Source organism: Bos taurus, chromosome 22 (assembly GCF_002263795.3).
Source record: "Bos taurus isolate L1 Dominette 01449 registration number 42190680 breed Hereford chromosome 22, ARS-UCD2.0, whole genome shotgun sequence".
Lineage (NCBI taxonomy): Eukaryota > Metazoa > Chordata > Mammalia > Artiodactyla > Bovidae > Bos > Bos taurus.
The window spans coordinates 45,707,702-45,727,454 of NC_037349.1; the positions used below are offsets into that span (position 1 = coordinate 45,707,702).

General features: G+C 46.9%; 1 long non-coding RNA gene across 2 annotated transcripts in view; it reads right to left on the reverse strand.

Annotated features, from left to right (window-relative positions):
* LOC112443470 (uncharacterized) overlaps window positions 1–19,753 on the reverse strand; it is a 126,173-nt gene that overhangs the window by 88,850 nt on the left and 17,570 nt on the right. The window lies entirely within an intron of this gene.

Here is a 19,753-nt window from a genome sequence, read left to right on the forward strand (position 1 = left end):
CTCACCACTCATGGTTCTGGCAACCACCATATGTGTGACTATCGATTTAATGGTGGTTTGAATGACTGGACCATGCTCCCTCCACCACCCAAATGAGAACAGAGATTGTATCTGGCTTTACACTGTGACAACCATATAATGTTCAATCAATACTTGGTGATTTTGACTGACTCTATAAAGTTAACAATGCATTTTTAAATTATATAAATAATACATAAATGTGTAGCGGTTGGGAAAATATTCTAACATTACAGAAAAGGCTAAGAATTCTCTGACCAATCCCTAATCTCAAATACTCCCCTTCTGGCAAAGTGATGACAGCAACCACGATGGCAAATATCATTTCAGTTTTTTGTTTGTAAGTGAGGTTTACTTACATACAGTTTTGTGGAAATGCACGGTATTGTTTCGAGACTTATACCCAGTTCCACCCCGCGTCCTCCAGCAGTTACATCTTACATAACTACACAACAAACCAGGAAATGACATTGGTACAAAGCAGGTATATAGTTCTGTGCCATTTTATCACACGCAGATTTGTGTGTCTGCAGCCACAGTCAAGATACAGAGTTATTTCTTCAATAAATTATTCTAATTATTCCATCAGCTACTCTTTTATATGGTCCTACCTCCACCTCCCCCCCTTCTATTCCCAAACTTCTGCCAACCACTAATCTTTTCTCTATATCTATAATTCTGTCATTTGGAGACAGAATTATACAAATGGAATTATAAATTATATTAAACGCAACCATACAGTATTTGACCCTCTGAGATTGTTTTTGTTCGCTCAACATAGTGCCTTTGAAATGGAACCTTTCTTTTTTTTTTAAATATAACATAAATGACACTGTATTATACACAAGCTTTGCCACTAGACCACGTATCCCAGACCCTTACCTTCAGGATATTCCAACATAGCCAACCCACTGTAACTGTCACATGATGTTCCATAGAGCAGTTTCATCATGTTTCATAATTCCCCTACTGACTGTCACCTATGAGTTCTCTCCCCTCAAGAGGCTGCTTACAATGCAGCCGCTTTCCTAGGCTCTTTCACATATAGGTCCACATCTGTGAGTCGTGCTTAACCAGAGCCGGAAAAGCAGATACTGGGGAAAGGGTGCCCCAAAAAAGAGTCCACAGGGGAGTCTCAAATCTTTAAACAAGGCATGTGATCAAGTTCTTATGGTTCTTGAATCTCTTTTGCTCAACACTTTTGCTAGGAGGTAAGGTGTCTTCCCACCACCTAGAAACATGAATGAAGCTGAGGTGATGGAGGAGAAAAATCAATATTCCCAGTTGCCCACCACTGTTAAGTGAATAAATTCCATGGCAATGACTTCTGCCTCCTGTGCTCTAGAAAGATCCTCTAAAGACAGACAGACAGACACACACACACACACAACCACACACACCCCAAGAGACATAGGAGTAGGTGACAGAATGCCTATCAGCCTTCCTTTGCCTTCTCTGCAGATAATAAGACCGTCTCTCTGTGTGACGAGTGGGTGGAAAGATGTCCCACAGTCCCGTGATGAAGTGCTGATGCCAAAGGCCTCGAGTGAACAGGGTGGCAGTGAGACCCTGGGAATTCTCCTGCGAGACAGCTCAAGTTACAAGCTCTCAGCCCCATCCTGACAGAACTTGACCATGGTTTCCAGGCCAGAAAGCTTTGGCAAGCCCCAAGCCCCAAACTCTGGTACTCGGGCCAGACTGATTTGTGAAGACTCAAATCCTTTTCCGCCTCCTCCCTTCTCATGCCATCCTCTGAGCCCTCTGTACAAAATCCTGGGCCTGTTACTCCTGTCTGGGAGGCTCAGAATTAAAAAAAATTTTTTTTATTCTTTGGGAAAAAAGGGATGGGGGGCGCTCATGTTAATAGACAAACCAGGAATCTAAACTGAAAGCAGAGGCCATGTAAACAGAACCCTTCTATGTGGTGGCTCCACATGAGTTTACTTTAACAAAAACAGGACAAGTAAATAAGTGAGGTTTACAAATATAAACTGCAAAGTTGCTGAAGTGTGAGATAAATTGTCTAAAGCCCTTCTGTTTAAATTCTATGGCCTGGCATTTCTCCTTTTGAGTTTCTATCAGAGAGAATCTGGGGTGGAGAGAATGTTCTGTACAAGAGAAAAGAATTTCTCAGAGTGGGGCCAAGCAATGATCTGATTAGGGGACTTCCTGCAGGGCCCTGCCAGGGTTGGGCCCTCCTCCATCCCAGGGTGCAGGGAGATACCTGGCCGGTGGTAGCACCTGAGTACCCCCACCCCATGGAAGGGACTCTTCCAAACATCTTGTTCTGCCAATATGACCCCAGAGAGCAATGTTGTGCTGGGGGTGGGTAGGGATAACAAGAAAAATTCCATCAGATGTCATTGTTACTTGAAGGGAAATCTTCTTTTATCCACCAAGACGCAGAGGATGTGCCCAGCAGGTGGAATTCATTACGAAGACTAGTGTCCCTGCCAGCAGGATTGGTGACCTGGCAGTTAACCACTCTCCCAGGGAAAAAAATCTAAACATGGCATGAGATTTCATCTGGGTGGTTCTGAGACAGTCAGCTGGATCTGGACGTGGGGGTAGGAGGTCAAACCAGTACAAGGACTGTGGGAAGAAGGCAAAGAACGGTGGGGTGGGGAGGGGGGTGGTAAGAAGACCCGTGTGCCCTGGTGTGCTAGTGAATGTTTCAACATCTTGCAGATGGGGGAAGAGTCCTGACTTGTTTCTGGATTTCCATGGAGTAAATACTTCTAGCAAGGGCAATTTCAAGTCACCAGCGGGAAGTCACTTGACTCACGAAACTCTTGAAAATTTAACAATCCAGCTCTCCCTGGCTGGTATGAGCTGGCTCCAGCCAAGCAATGTGTGCGTGGGGCAGGAAGTGGGCCGCAAAAGCTTGGGGTAGGAGGCAAAGTGGGGAGACTAAAGTCTGAACTATTTTCCCAATGATTTAGAATGCCCATGTTTCTTTCCTTTTTTTTTTAATAACGCTTAGAATGTTTGTTCAACATCCGCCTGCTCTTTTAGACTCAATGGCTGGACTGCATTTCTCTGGGTTATTGATATATTCTATGCCTGCCACGTAAGAGGGGCTCAAAACATCTTCTGATTGGTCTAAAGGTCTGATAGATGCTATAATTTATAAGAGTACCCACTATGTGCAATGCACTGGACTAAGCCCTCGACGGGAAGTATCTATTCACCTTCATTGCCAGCTTCTCAAATCATGACAGGTGGATGACATGGAGAACTGACCACATTTAAGTTTACCTGGGCTGTGCCCCAGATCTTCATTTAAGCAGGCTTTCCACATGGATTTTATACAAACTGAAATTTTAGAACCACTTCCTGGTGGGGGAGATCTTATTACCATTATATAGATGAGGCAACTGAAGCCAGTAACTTTCCCAAGGTTGTACATTAGATAACCGGTCCAAGACACCCAGTTAGATCTGCCGGCTGTCAATATTAACCAGCAGACTAGATGGGTTCCCATATAACAAAACTGAGTAATTGGATGAATGAGTGAGTGCATGACAGATCTCGCCACACCAAATGTTCACTGTGGAACTCAAAACGTGAACGTCAAAGAAGAAGAAGCCAATAGGGGTCAATTATACTAATTTGGGGGAAAGGTGATGAGGCTTAAAGTAAAGATGTTGAAAACAGAATGTAAGGCATGTGGTAATGATTCAGTGCTTAGCTATGTATCAGGGACTGTGTGAATTTTGCATCACTGCGCCACTTAATCTGTGTAACAACTCAACAGGAGAAATGCCGTCATCCATGCTTTACAGTGTGTGATTCAGAAAGAATAACTCATTGAGTTCACCATTAGGAAGCAGAACAGCTGGGATTAGAACTCTAGACTTCCTGAGTCTGTGCTCCCTGGCTTCTGATAAATAGGGCTTCAAACCTATGCACTAGGACTACAGAGGAAGGTCAAAGCCACCCTGAGGGAGGGGGGAGGCAAGTCTTGGGAGTGGGCTTCCTGACTGCTGAAGGGGGACCTTCAGCAGTGACTGGGAGACGCTGAGTGGAGCACAGGTGCCCTGAGCACTGGGAACGTGAACCTGGGTCTATCTGGTTCTTGGAAGATGTCATTGAGGCTGGGGCATCCTCAACGCTTGTATGAACAGATGCTAGCTGCTGGTGAAATATTTCCTTACAGCTCTTCAGGAGTCTAGGTCCTGAATTTTGTCTTATCTCACAGCCATGCACAGGTCAAAGGAAGCCTGGAGCATCTCTTCTTGGAACTGAGGTCATTTCTTGGAGATGGAGGTCGTCAGTGGTGATTAAAACTTCAAAAGAAAAAGGAAGTGCCTTCTGAAGAATGTTCTGTCATTTTTCCCCCTTCCTCTTCTTCATCTTTCCCACTCATAGTTGTGCACAGAGCTAATGACAAAAGGATGAAAATAAAAGACTTGTTGGCCGGAAGAAGCACATATTTGTGCGGTGGGGAGAACTGAGTTGGAGAGCCTGCCTTCTGCCAGGAAGACAGCCTTCCCGGGAATCATCCTTCTCGAGTATGAGGGTTTGGAATGAATACAAAATGACATAATTAATAAGCAGATCAGTGTCTGCACACAGCCTTTCTTTAAAGAATGTCTGGGATTCTGTGGGTGGGAAGAAGCCAGGACAGCAGGCTAAGGGTGAAGAGGAAGGGGCTTCCACCAAATGACTCTGCCGAGCCCGTGCTTTCTATTGGCCTGCTCTGGTCCTGGTCTTTCCTAAAGCGCAGGAGTCAGGGTAGGGCAGGTGGGCAGTTTTTCTGCATCACCACTGGGCTTATAAACTGGTCTTATCTCTCTGGAGGGAAAATGGGTAATATGTCACCACCTCTAATGAGTGCCCACTGCTGACTAGCATAAACCACGAGGGTTTTGGGGCCGTCTGTTACTGTAGTATTATTTAGGCCCATCCTGACTGAAGTAGTAGATAATGATGGACATTTAGGGAAAAGGTATTTGCACCTACAAAAGAACCTTATGTGCCTCTAAAATTAGGAGATAGTTGCACATTTGTAAGAAAAAAAAAAAAAAGAAACTTTTCTTGGTCGCACAGCATGGCACTGGGACTTCAGCGCCTGACCAAGGATTGAACCTGTGCTCCTTGCGTTGGAAACACAGGGTCTGAACCACTGGACCGCCAAGGAAGTCCCAGATAGTTGCACATTTACTCATGTGTAAGGCTCCCTGAAATGCATTTTCAAATAGAAAAGCCATGACAGCAAACAGCACACAGGGCATGGTTCTCCTTTGGCAGATCAGACGAGTGGGCTGTAGGTGCTGCTGGCATCTAAGCACGCTGCACAGTTGCCCTCCCCTCCCTTGGCATCTTGTCTCAGTGCAGTTCAAGGACCCCAGCCCTTACATGCGCTGCCTCATGATTTCAGCTTCTCAGCAGCGCTCATCTGCACAGCACCACAAACACCAGGAAATCACAGCCTCTGAACGTCTTACCTTTATACCTCGCAACGTACATCACGCATGGCGCTCCCAGCACCGTCACCATCCCACTGGGCACTGAGAGGCGGGGAAAGGGCCTTATGGGTTTGGGAAGATAGCTTCCCCAACTCCCTGTGTGGCTTCTTTTTTTCTGTCAGTCACTGCGGCACCTGGCAGCCCAGGATTTAAGAAAAGGTGGGTCACACAGGCTGCCCCCTCACGCAACTCTTTTTATCTCATGTTGTCCCCGATACACTGCTGCCACTTAGGAAGTAAACCTTAACGCAGTCTTTGGCAGCCTCACGCCTTTCAGCAGTACTGATGGCTAAAGTGACTGGCGTACGTGTGGTTTTACTTGCCCAGTTCTCATGGCCTTGTACAGGCAAAATGTGCGCCCTCAGGGTTTGTTTATGCCACAGCCAAGCATTTGTGCCGAGCCGCTCAGTCATGTCTGACTCTTTGCCACCTGATGGACTGTAGCCCGCCCGGTTCCTCTGTGCATGGGGATTCTCCAGGCAAGAGTACCAGAGTGGGTTGCCTTACCCTCCTCCATGGGTCCTTCCCAACCCAGGGATTGAAGCCAGGTCTCCCACGTTGCAGGCAGATTCTTTGCTGACTGAGGTACCAGCGAAGCCCTATTTATTAATAAATGCAGGTCTCCTTGGCCTTAGGAAGACTTAAAATAATACTAACTGCAGGCAGCGCTATTGGTAAAGAACCCAGCTGCCAATGCAGGAGATGTAAGAGACGCTGGTTCGATCCCTGGGTTGGAAAGATCCCCCGGAGAGGGGAATGACAACCCACTCCGGTGTTCTTGCCTGGAGAATCCCATGGACAGCGGAGCCTGGTGGGCTGTGGTCCATGGGGTTGCAAAGAGTTGGACACGACTGCAACAACTTAGCACGCTACTACTACTGATAGTAATCGTTGAGCTGGGCCCCCTGCTAAGCACTTCCTGGATAATCAGACTCAGGCCTCACTCTCTGTCTCTTTGAAGGAGCAAGAGAATGACCTGAGCTCTGCAGATGAAGATGCTGAATGCTAGGAGGTGAAGCCAATGAGCCAAGGTCACTTAGTTTGGAAGGGATAATGCTGAGACTGCAATCCTGGTATCTTGGCCTCTGGATTTTGAGCTATAATTCACCGCTGTGGGTCCTGGGCTTGTTAATGGTGAGGCATGTGCTTTGACACAGTCCTCACTCCCCACCACGAGCTCTCACTGGATCTGAGTCAGTACAGGCAATGGGAGAGAAGAAATTAAGAAATAAATCATCAAAGGCATCAACCTCAGCATGGCTTTCTCTCGGAACTTCCCAAAGTAAGATAGCACAGTGCCTGCCTGGCTGGCCATGAGCCATCCCTCCAATCTTTCAATTGATCAAACACATCTTCCGCCTACGCCTATTAGGTATTCTGTGTTATTACACAAGGTGGATTTCAAATGGAACACACAGGGACCCATTCTTCCCCTCCTGTATAAGTCCTTCCCCTCTCCAACAGTGTTATGAAAAATGAAATGGGGCAAAAATGCCAGTAACCTAGCAGCCCTGCCCACAACTGGTCCGTTTCTCTTTGGCCTGAAGTATCTCTCTCTCTCAAGAGCCAGTGGACAAAGAGCAGAGAAGACCATGATTTTAAGTAATTTGACCTTCTTTTTAATTTTGCAACCTTCACAACAAGGCCACTCACGCAGCCCAGGTGGAGCATCCTCGTCTCCACCCCACCAGTGAAGCTGAAAAAGTAGCTTCGTTCTCTTAGAACCAGGCCCAGACACCTTGTGATGGCTGACAGGACCCTTGATAACCTGGTCTGTGCACTGCCCAGTAACTCTCTCTCTGCTGGACTTCTCTGAGTTCCATCGACACACTACATCCTTCCCAACCTCTGGGCCTCTGGCTGTATCATCTGCCCATGACCACATGAAAACTACATCCACCCCTTACTCCTTGACTAGGTTAAGGGGCGCCATCCTTTAGGCCTGACACACGCATACTTCCTACAGGAAACCTGGGTTGGCGCCACCTTCTCAAAAACCCTTGCATGGAGTAAATGTATTTCCATCCTATCTTCCCAATTCCTCAGTACTTTTTACTAAAATTATAGGGGTTGACCACAGTTTGACTGTTTGACCATTTTATTGTGTTCCCTGACCTTTTTATTCTTAAAAGTTATCTATAAAAATTTGTTTGTGAAAAGAATCTCTACTTGAGAGGGAGTCTATGACATCACTAATGAGTTGACTCTCTGGCCTTTCCTGTAAGGACCCAGTGTGCGGCAGTCCACGGGGTCCCAAAGAGTCGGACATGACTTAGTGACTGAATGACAACAAATGAGGTCCCTCGAGTAAGAGCAAACTGCAGCGGTTTCTATCGTATGTGCGAACCGAGTAGAGGGATATTGTAAATTAAAGGGTATGACTGGGGTTCCTGTGATGTAACTTGCTTTTGCTTTTGTTTCCCACCGCTTGAATATGCACACTTCAATAAATCTTCCTCATCTGTGCAAAACAAACAAACAAAACAACAACAATGACAAAAACCAACCAAGAGCAATAGAGAGAGGAGATTACGACTGCATGTCCTGTCTGGTTCACTGTGCATCCATAGCACCTTCGGTGACCAATAGGTGGCCGACCTTCCTGGTGGCTCCGACGGTAAAGAATCTGCCTGCAATGTAGGAGACACAGATTTGATCCCTGGGTCGGGAAGGTCCCCTGGAGAAGGGAATGGCTACCTGCTCCAGTATTCTGGCCTGGAGAATCCCATGGACAGAGGCTATAGTCCATAGGGTCATGAAGAGTCGAACACGACTGAGCAACTAACTGTAAGAAAAAATTAGAGCATGCGTAGAAGGAAGGGGTTCAGCTGTGGGGAGGTTAGCCAGCTTCAGCATCAGAGACAGACATTTTGGGGCCCAGTCTTATCTCTGACCCTTCTCTCCCGGGCATGGAGTGTTCCTCCCCCTATACCAGCGACAGCAAACTCCTGAGCTGGGGATCACTAGGCTTGTATTTTCCGAGGCTGAGCTTTCCTCCCCATTCCTGCTGACGGAAACTTGTGCTTTTCTCCTGGGTTTTCTCTCTACTCCTCCACCCACTCTGCCCAGAGCCCACAGCCCCCACAGCCCCCCTCGTGGCCGCCTTTCCCGCTGTCATCTGAATGCATCGCTTTTGGCAAAAGCAATGCACTTTCTGGCCGTCCTCAGATTTCCATCACTCTGAAGCGCGCCTCGCATATGTTGCAGACTCACAGAGTCACCAAACACATCCCTGTCCCCTGCCCCAATCCGTCACAAGTCCAGGCCACTGACGGAGTGGGGGACCACCCCAGAACCGGCTTGCGTGGTCTTGCCGCTGTCCCCATTCCCTCAAGAAGGATGACATAAAGGAGGCACTGTGCCAGTCTTTGTCTGAGGAGGCCCCTCCCACCATACTGCTGCTGTTGCTGTTAAGGACCGGCTAAGAAACGTTTATATTAATTCGAATGCTTGCTGGGGGTGGGGGGTGCAAAACACCACCTGCGCGGAAAGCTCCAGGTGTGCTGGGGGCGAGGCTCAGCTCCACTGAGTGCAGCCTCATTTCTGTGGCGGCCACACGAGCTGCTCTCCCTAGACACTCTGAGGTAGGCCTGGATTTGCTGGGTCTGTCAGCATGTGAGCCTCTTCTGGAAAGCCCGGCGTCCATCCTTCTGTCTGTTTTGGCTTCTGTTTCCCACTCTGGCTCTCTCCTCTTCCCTCCCACCCCATTTCTCTGTGTCTCTCTTTTTGTGTGTCTGCCTCTGTCTCTCACACTTATTTTCAAGGACAGTTTCAGCCTCTTAGGGCAGATGTAAAGCACCCTATAGACTGAAGAATCTGTATCTACAAAGATACAGCACTCTGCATTGCACCAGAGAATGGAGTGAGTCCAAGTGGACAGGTATTTGAGCTCGTTTATGGGCTGAGGCATTCCGGCAGAGTCATCTGAGGAGTGCACAAGATTCTCCTCGGCTGGCGCATGCCAGCTGGCGTGTGGTCACCCAGGAGCCAGGGCCACCCCTGGGCAAACCTGCTTGCCCCTGACACGGGCTGATCCACCAGACGTCCATGCTGAGGCTTGGTCTCTGCCAGGTGAGCGTGCGCACGCTCATCCGCACGCTGAGCATCTGGGCCTGGGTGTGCACGGGCCCACACACTAGCGTGCAGCTGAAGTGCTCAGGCCTGAACAGCTCCGCATCGTGGCTGATCTTACCCTAACCAGGTATAAACATCTGTCCCTGGCCAAACTGTCTCTCTTCTAAACTGGGACATGCCCTCCAATCTTGGTGAGACAGGAAAAAGCCCCAGTGTTCCCAGGGCAGGGTGCAGGTCTGAGGGTCCAGCTTCCTCCTCCCTCCACAAAGGGACCTGCCCTGCCACCCTCATCCCTCCAACCTCTTGCGGGGGTCCTGAGGCCTCAAAGAGTCTGTCCCTTGTCCCACAGTGTCCATGTGCCGGAGCCTAACGGTTTTGGCTTCCGGGGGCTGGGTGATGGGGGACCTCCCCCACAAAGGGCCACTATTCTCTCCAAAGCCCCCAGGAAGGCAAGTGAGGGCTGGACACAGGCAGCCCCTCTGTAGGAAGATGAAAGCCCCTCCCTCGTCACCCCGACCACCTCCTGCTTTCACACTATGGAGGCTGGGCTCTTTGATGAAGCCAGTGGCACAAAGGGCATTGCACAGGCTCACAGAGGCAGCATGAGGGCCGAGACCCCCCTAGCATGAGAGCCTGGGAAGAGGATGATGTCGGAAACTGGGAAGGCCCTTTTGGGAGCTTGCTTTCTCAGAATAAGTCCTCAGGACCATGGAAAACATTTGGGCCTTTCTTTCTGTGAAAACAGTGTTGCTTCACCCTTACATGATGGATTTAGCCCTCAGCCCTTGTAGGGTTACAAGAGAATCAGGGCAACCTTCAGGGCTGGCCTCCTGGGGCCCCGGCTCCATCACCATCCCCCTGTCTCCTGTCCCCTGAGGCTAAACCCTCTTGAGTTTAGGACCTTAGTTCTGAGAACTCTGTGTCTTCTGCTTTCAACTGGACACACTTCCATTCCTCCCTCCCTCCTGAGTCCAGTGTGCAGAGCCCGGTCTCTGGGGAAGGTGGGAGAGACGGCCTTTGTATACTTCAGTCCCTTCCAGATATACACCATTAGCACTGTGTGTACATGGGATCCTTTCAGCATCTCCAAAGTCAGGTCTCAGGCCTCATCTCTTCTGGAAGTGCTGATTTTTTTTTTTTTTTTTAATGATGCTGCTGAGGTAGGTGCCTCCTATGCCCACTTTCTGAAAAGTTTTTTTTTTTTTAATCATAAATGGGTGTTGAATTTTATGAAAGGCTTTTTTAAAACATATAAACAACTCATACAGCTCAAAATCAAAACAAACAAACCAATCAAAAAATGGCCAGAAGATCTAAGGAGACAGTTCTCCAAAGAAGACATACCAATGGCAAACAGGCACGTGCAAAGATGCTCAGCGTTGGTATTGTTTTTTCCAAGCAAGAATACTGGAGTGGGTTGCCATGTCTTTCTCCAGGGGATCTTCCTGACCCAGGGATCGAACCTGGGTCTCCCGCGTGGCAGGCAGACTCTTTACTGTCTGAGCCACAAGGGAAGCTCTCTGGTAATTATTAGAGAATTCCAAATCAAAACTCACAAATCACTTCACACCAGTCAGAATGGCTATAATTAACACGTCTACAAAGAATGAATGCTGGAGAGAGTGTGGAGAAAAAGGAACCCTCCTACACTGTTGCGTGCATGCATGCTTAGTCACTCAGTCATGTTCAACTCTCCTCTATCGAATTTTCCAGGCAAGGATACCAGAGCGGGTTGTCGTTTCCTTCTCCAGGGGATCTTCCCAACCTAGGGAAGGCAGATTCTTTACCACCGAGCCTCCTGGGAAGCCCCCTACACTGTTAGTGGGAATGTAAATTGCTAACAGCCACTATGGAGAACAGTATGGAGATTACTTGAAAAACTAAAAATGATTACTTTAAAACCAACAATCCCAATCCTGGGCATATATCTGGAGAAAAACATAATTTTAAAAGGTATATGCACCCCAATGTTCATAGCAGCATTATTTACAATAACCAAAACATTGCAACAAGCTAAATGCCCACTGACAGATGACTGGATAAAGAAGATGTGTTACATGTATACAATGGAATATTCTTCAGCCACAAAAGAATGAAACAATGTCATTTGCAGCAACATGGATGGATCTAGACATTATCATAATAAGTGAAGTAAGCCAGAGAAAGACAAACATATTGTGATATTGCATATACTTGGAATCTAAAAAAAAAAGTTACAAATAAAACATTTAAAAAATAGAAATAGAGTCACAGACATAGAAAACAAACTGATGGTTACCAAAGAGGGGAGAGGGATAAATTAGGAGTTTGGGGATTAACATATACACACTGCTATATATAAAATAGATAACCAACAAGGACCTACTGTATAGCACAGGGAACTATAGTATCTTGTAATAACGTATAATGGAAGAGAATGTGGACAAAGAATATATATGTATATTTATATATGTGTGTATAACTGAGTCACTCCACTATACACCTGAAACTAACACATTATACATTAACTATACTTCAATAATTTTTTTAATGTAAAATGCTCCACCAAAAGGAAGGAAAAATAATGATACTACTGGACTCTTGGCTGCTTCAATTCAGTTCAGTTCAGGGGCTCAGTCATGTCTGACTCTTTGCGACCCCATGAATCGCAGCACGTCAGGCCTCCCTGTCCATCACCAACTCCCAGAGTTCACTCAGACTCACGTCCATCAAGTCAGTGATGCCATCCAGCCATCTCATCCTCTGTCATCCCCTTCTGCTCCTGCCCCCAATCCCTCCCAGCATCAGAGTCTTTTCCAATGAGCCAACTCTTCGCATGAGGTGGCCAAAGTACTGGAGTTTCAGCTTTAGCATCATTCCCTCCAAAGAAATCTCAGGGCTGATCTCCTTCAGAATGGACTGGTTGGATCTTCTTGCAGTCCAAGGGACTCTCAAGAGTCTTCTCCAACACCACAGTTCAAAAGCATCAATTCTTTGGTGCTCAGCCTTCTTCACAGTCCAACTCTCACATCCATACACGACTACAGGAAAAACCATAGCCTTGACTAGACGAACCTTTGTTGCCAAAGTAACGTCTCTGCTTTTGAATATGCTATCTAGGTTGGTCATAACTTTTCTTCCAAGGAGTAAGCGTCTTTTAATTTCATGGCTGCAGTCACCATCTGCAGTGATTTTGGAGCCCCAAAAAATAAAGGCTGCTTAGGAGCTCACTAAACTCCCTCTGTTCCAACCAATACAAAGTAACCCAGTGTGCATGTACACATCAGCCAAGGAGTGCTTGAAATGCAGATCTCCAGGCTCCACATGGGGATTTTGATTCTGTAGGTCTGGCAGGGTCTGGGAATCTCGAATCCCTCGGATCCTGCAGGGATTCCTGTGTAAGTGGTCACCAGATCCCCACTGGGTGGGTCATGAAAACCATGACATCATGAAAGTCACAATACCTCCCTTCAAGGACTGCCATGAGCATTAAATGATGTAATGTGCATTAAACCCTTCACATAGTAACTAGCACTTGGTACCTAGTAAATGCTAAAGTCATGTCAGAGGCTGCATGTCAGTAACATTACTATATCGATGAGGAGATACTTTGATTATTTCCTCTCAGCCCTAGATCACCTTAATTTGAAAACACACTCCCTCTCACTCCCAGCATTCCTTTATTTCCTTCTGTTTCTTTAGGATTCATTAGTATTGCTCACCTCCTAAAACAGCCTTGCTACCAATTATTTTTGCGTGGGTTCCCTGCTTCATCTCTAAAAGGTTTATCACAGCTTATCTTCACTGAGCCCTTTCTAGAACATCAGTTGGCTGGGGGCACGGACTTGTGTGATACACACAGAAACTGAGTCGACCAGCCTCTCAGTTTTCCTCACCTGAGGCCAGGACTTTGCCTTTGACTCAAGCCGAAGACTGATCCTGACGCTTCCCAGGCATCTACTGCTTGCTCTAATCCCCACTGCCTGCAGTGGGTGACTGCGTCCACAGCTGCCTAAATTAGGGTACAGGTGGGAATAGCTCAAGACTTGATGACATCCCCCAATTCCAAAGCTGAGTGTGTGACAGCACCTCCTGCCTCCATCTGTCTGTTGGCTTCTGGAGGGAGTGGTTGGTTTCTCTGTCTAAGCAAGGGTCCAGATAGCGGCTGTGGGGGGTCCCACAGATCCAACCTAGAGCTCTCCCATCCTCCTCAGCTTCCACAAGTGGGTGTCCCATTGATGGGGACCTTCGAATCCACACACCCTCCCTTATCCTCTGCCCTTTGTTCCTGGCGCCTGCGCTGCTTCTTTCACTGAAGTGCCAACATTAGTCCCAAGGTTTAGCCTTTCCAGCAGATTGCTGTTTGTCCATTTAGACAGACCCACTCTAGGGGTTTTTCTCAGAACTCAGACTAACTCTTGAGGACTCTGTATTGAATCTGGAGACCAGAGATTCCAAAGAGTAGGGCTGATTTGTTTTGCTCTCTGTGGTTGTAAGTAAACTTGCACTTTCCACCCTCCTACCTCTGTCCTTCATGCTCCATCTCATTTACCGTGAAGTGAAAGTTGCTCAGTGGCGTCCGACTCTTTGAGATCCCACTGACTGTATAGTCCACGGCATTCTCCAGGTCAGAATACTGGAGTGGGTAGCCATTCCCTTCTCCAGGGGATCTTCCCAAACCAGGGATGGAACCCAGGTCTCCCACATTGCAGGCGGATTCTTTACCGTCTGAGACACCAGGGAAGCCCCTATATAAATGATCATGCTCTTCTATTTGTATGCTTGTTTAATGCTTCTCTTCCCTCACAAAGCTGTGCACTCCATGAGAACTTTTGCTTTTTTATTTTGCTGCTGTTTTACCACACAGAACTGGACAACACACACACATACATGCACTTATTCATTCATTTGCTTATTAATTTTGAATAAATAAGTTGGTGAAGCAAGAAGGCAGGATTATACATCTATGAATTCCCTGGCCAAATGCCTCACCTACACTAATATCCTACTATTCCTTTCCTACAGGGATTTTATGCAAACAACCTCCCAGAATGAGCTGTGAGGACACCCCAGTCTTCCCAGGTAGATACACCCACTTCCCCCGGACATAGAGAACCGTGTGTTCAGGGGTGAAGCTGGTGTGATTGGAGGAACACCAGGAAATGTAGTTGATCCTCAGAATAACTTCCCAACCTTTCTGAAAAGGGGAAACCCTTTCAACTACAGACGGAGAGAAAACCTTATCAGGAAGAAACTTCACAGACTTGAATTTCCACCACCGAACGGGCGATGGAGGGCAGTTTTGAGATGGAACATCTTGGACAGCCAGATTTTCAGAGCTCATGGATGACAAGGAGAGGGCAGTGTTCTACTCGGCAGCGGCTGGAAAAGCGCCCCCGGTGTGAGAGGTCTCTCCGCACTTCACATGCTGCTTGTGTGACAGAACCATCCCTCGCATGAGCCTGCTGACTAAACTTTGAATTTACATTCCAGGCAAGCAAGAGACCCAGGGTCAGACCCTGGCTTGGCTCCAGCCAGCAGCCGGTTTGGGCACTGGCTGCGAGTGTGGGAAACTGGGTGCCGGGGATCTCAGACGGTCCTGGGGGCCCCCAGGTGCAGCGCTGGGATGTGCTCCACTTCCCCACACCAGGGTCAGTGCGGAGGCTTGGGCTCCATTCTAAGAGATGGTGCCCAGGGGTGGGGCGACAGGAAGGAGGCTTCCCCCAGGCCTGCGATGGGGGGCTCAGTTTATGGGGCGCCTGTGGCTTCGCTTGTGGGTGGAGAGGGAGCCGTTAAAAGCACTGAGCTGATGTGGACAAAGAAAGATTTCTTTCTGAGGCTCCTTGTGTGTTCTTCGTCCCCCGCAAGACCACCTCCCCTGGGTGAGCCTCCTCCTTGCCCCACAGCGGCCACTGCGGGGTTCTGAGCACAGAAAGCGCTTGCTGTAGAGGTGGGCATCCCACGGGCTCCATGCGCCACCTGTGACCCCTGCCCAGCTGCAGAGATGAACGGCCTGAACACACGGAGCTAAGCACAGCGGTGGTGGAAACCCCGCAGCGGTGTCGGGTGTGCAAAGGGAGCCGCGTTTGCTGGCGCGCACAGCCCAAGACCCATGTTTTACAAGGTCGAGCTGGGCTGAGAGGGGCCTCCGTGTTTTCCTACTTCGCCTCTCCCACACTTGCTGCGGCCTGGTGGGCGGCTTTTACTTTAAAGTCAGAAAACATTCCAGCCGGTGCCCGTTCGTGTGACTCCTGATACGCCTCATAAACTATTCACGGAACGATTCCTGCCCAAGGTGCTACCCCATCTTCCTCCTCCTCAAGGTTTAATTCCCACTCACCCAAGCCCCCAACTCCTTGTGCCTGTTCCACCTTCGCGGTTAATCAACGGGGCCAGGCAGCCTGATGCGGGTACTGTGGACCCAGCTCCACGCCTTCACGTCGGCCCTGCACCTCCTCCCACCTCAGCCCTCCCGCCTCCTCCCCTGTGACTTCTGTCCTTCCGTACAAGCTCTGGATCCTCCCCTGCCCCTGTTCTTCAGCAGCAAGGGCATCTGAGAGGCTTTTTAGCAGGACTGCCTTTCACTCTGCCTCCGTGTCCCAGACATTTAGGGCCTGGGAAGGCAGCCGGCTGTGTGTCCCAGGCCCCTCCTCTGCCCACGGAGACAGATAGTGACTTTTAGAGAAAGGTCACTGGTGATGACTCCTGCAACTGACACATCTCCCTTGAAGCAGCTGTAATTTGGTGATGGGAGACTTTGCAGCAGAACCCAGGCTCAGAGCCTGGCTTGGCTACATCCTTGCTGGATGGCCTCCCTCAACCTTAGCTTCCCATCCACGCCCCTCCTCTTCCATCCCCTCACCCATCCACCTGATAATTAATGAACACCTATGATGGGCCAGGCCTTGTTTTAGACCCTGAGGACTTGCAGGGGATCAGCTGATGAGTTTCTGTCCTCATGGAATTAGCAGCCTAATGAACGAGGAATACTGAGAGAACCTACCTCACAGATAGTAAGCATAAAGTATCGTTAGGCTGAGCCATACGAAACTGCATTTTGGGTAGTAACCGTTCTCCATGAATGAAGTCAACAGTGAAGTATCTAGCACATAGTGGGTCCTCAATAAAGGGGCAGGAAGTGAACATCTCACGCACATGGGGGTTAGGTATTCTTCAGTGAGAACAAAACCATCTTCCCAATGTCTAGCTCATTCGATGAAAAGTGCAGTTGACATCAGTTATTATTTACAGCTGATGTTTTTTTATTAAGTGTTATGAGCCCATGAAGTCTTGAGAAGCAGCTGACAGGAAGTAGCTTGTTGAGTTTTGCCATGTTTTAATGCTCCCGTCTGCCAGACCATATGACCAATATTTCAAAATATGCTGATCCTTTTCTTGAGTAAATCAGCAGAGCTTAAAACAGACTTTGCATTATTCAAAGCATCCGCAGGGGACGAGCGGGGGAGGAGGAAGACCCTGTGTTAAACATTTATGTCTCACCACTGAATCACAAACGTCACCCATCTTTACTAAAACCTCTCCAAATGGCTGAAATAAATTTCATACAGTCTATTTTTCCACCTCCAGAAAATATACAAAAGCAGGTGTCTAGACTTCCTGGTGTGTAGAAAAATCTTGGTTTTTAATGTTTACTTGTTTTCAGGTGCAGTTAGGATTATTAAGAAAACACTGACAAAGCTTCCCAGGGACTCATGCTGCTGTGGTGTTTGGCTTTCCAGGACTTTGAGACAGTCACCAACTGTTACTCCTATGACTCAGTGATTAAGAGCACGGGGCCTACAAGCTCTCCAGCCAGAGGACCTGCCTTGGACTCTCAACTCGCACATTTTCTTCTTTGACGAAGTTCTAAGCATCATTCTTTTCATTTGTAAGCTGAACATACTGATAACACCACTGTTGGATTGGCTTTGAAGAACAAGTGGGAAGGGGCTTGTAAAGTATTTATGAAAGCAATGGACACACACTAAACAATCAACTATCAATAGCATTAATAATGGTACTAGGACCAGTGATAGGAACTCTGTTAGTATTTGGGATGGGCATTTTTTAGCATCCACCTCTCTCATCAAGACTCAAAAGCTATGTAATAGATACAGAACGTTTCCAGGACTCTGGATGGTTCCATTGGATGGTCCACTTCCTAATCAGTACTCTTCCTAGTAACCACTCTTCTAGTTTTATCACCATTGATCAATTTTGCTTGAGTGTGAATTTCTTACAAATAGAGTAATAAAACAGGTACTCTCATATCTGGTTCTTATTCACCATAAACTGTGTTGTATAATTGTAATTTGTCCTCTTTTATTGCTGTGTAATATTATTTGTATGAACGTCTGACAAACTTTGTCTATTCTCCTGTTGGGTGCCATTTCAACTGTCTACAGTTCGGGGCATTTATAAATAGAGTAGTTGTATTTATAAATACAGTAGTTCAACTGTATCTCGTACGTATTTCTGGTGGACATATATTTTTATTTCTCTTGGATTATACACCTAGGAATAGAATTGTTGAGTCATAAGTTAGACTTAGGAGAAATCATGAAATCTTTTTTTTTTTTTTCTAAAATACTCCATGAACTTATGCTTTCATCAATATTCTGTGGGTTTTACTTGTTCTGTATCATTATCAACACTTATCATTGTCAGGCTTTTATTTTTTAGCCATTTTGGTAGGCTGATGGTATCTCACAGGAGTTTTATTTTGCATTTCCTGAACAGAAATGATGCTGGGATTCTTTTCACATGCTTTATTGGCCATCTGGATGTCATTTCATGTGAAGTCCCTGTTCAATTCTTGCCTATTTTGCCTTATTCTGCTTTCTGACTTTTTCTTATTGATTTGAGGAGTTACTCTACATGCTGAATGTAAGTCCTCTATTAGATTTCTTTATTTTGTATATATTTCCCAATTTTTTTTCACTATCTTGGTGGTATCTTTTGATGAACAAACATTCCTATTTTCAGTAAAATCTAGTGTATCAATGTTTTTATTTTACATTTAGTGCTTTTTGTGACCTGGAGAAGGAAATGGCAGCCCACTCCAGTGTTCTTGCCTGGAGAATCCCATGGACAGAGAAGCCTGGTAGGCTGCAGTCCATGGGGTCGCACAGAGTCAGATATGACTGAAGTGACTTGGTAGCAGAAGCAGCGTTTTGTGACCAGTTTAAGAAATCTTTGCCTATTCTAACAATTTAATATTTCATAACTTTCTGTCTTGCTACCCTCCAGAGGGATCACAACTATAACAGATTACACATTTTTCACACTATACAGATTCTATCACAGGTCCAGACCCTTTGAAAGACCCCACGGTCAATGATTAGAAAGAATTACATTTAGAGAAGATGATAGAGAGAGGCATGTCCATAGGCAGAATGGAATAGAGTGTATTAACCCAGACTCTGTCAGCTGTGTGTGATGGGACTTGCATACAACTTTTTAAAGAAACAGGGTATTAGTTTAGACGGCTATACTGTGTTAGGGGCAGGAATGGAGCTGGCTGGCCTCAGAGACTATTGGAGTCAAGGATTTAGATGACCTAGAACTGTCTGATCTTTTTTTCTTTCACTCTGCATGTTAGCTCTCTCCTTCTGGCAATTTGGAGGAAGGAGGGATGGAAAGATATGGTGCTTATTTCCCTGTGTTAACATCCTCACAGCTCAATGAACAGGAAGAAAATTCTGGGAATAACTCTAGCCTGACTCGGGTCATGAGATCACAGAAAAACCAATCACTGCAGTTGGAATGCTCGAGTAACACGACTGGCTCAGCCTGGTCATGACCTCACCTCTGTGGCCAAGGAGGGAGGCTCTGTTCCAGAGGAAGAGGCACTGAGCAGACTGAAGTGATACCATGGGTAGAGCTTTCAAGAAAGAGAAGCCTAGTCTGGGCACTGAAATGCTGAGCTATCCCATTTTTCTTTTAATGGGCCAGTGACTTAAATTCCTGAACAGAGTTTTAGATTTCCCTTGGATGACCAGTCCATCCCTCCATCTTGTCCACCCATCCATCCAGTTAGAGCCTCATTGATTCCTTATATTATTTGTAGCTTAATACATAAATGCATACAAAGAGATAATTATCAAATAAAAGCAAAAATAGGTAATCAGGTCCAGGAACAATCTGAAGAGACAAATGATAATGGTTAAGTACATAGGAGACTCAATTCGTCAAGGACAAGTAAGGCATCT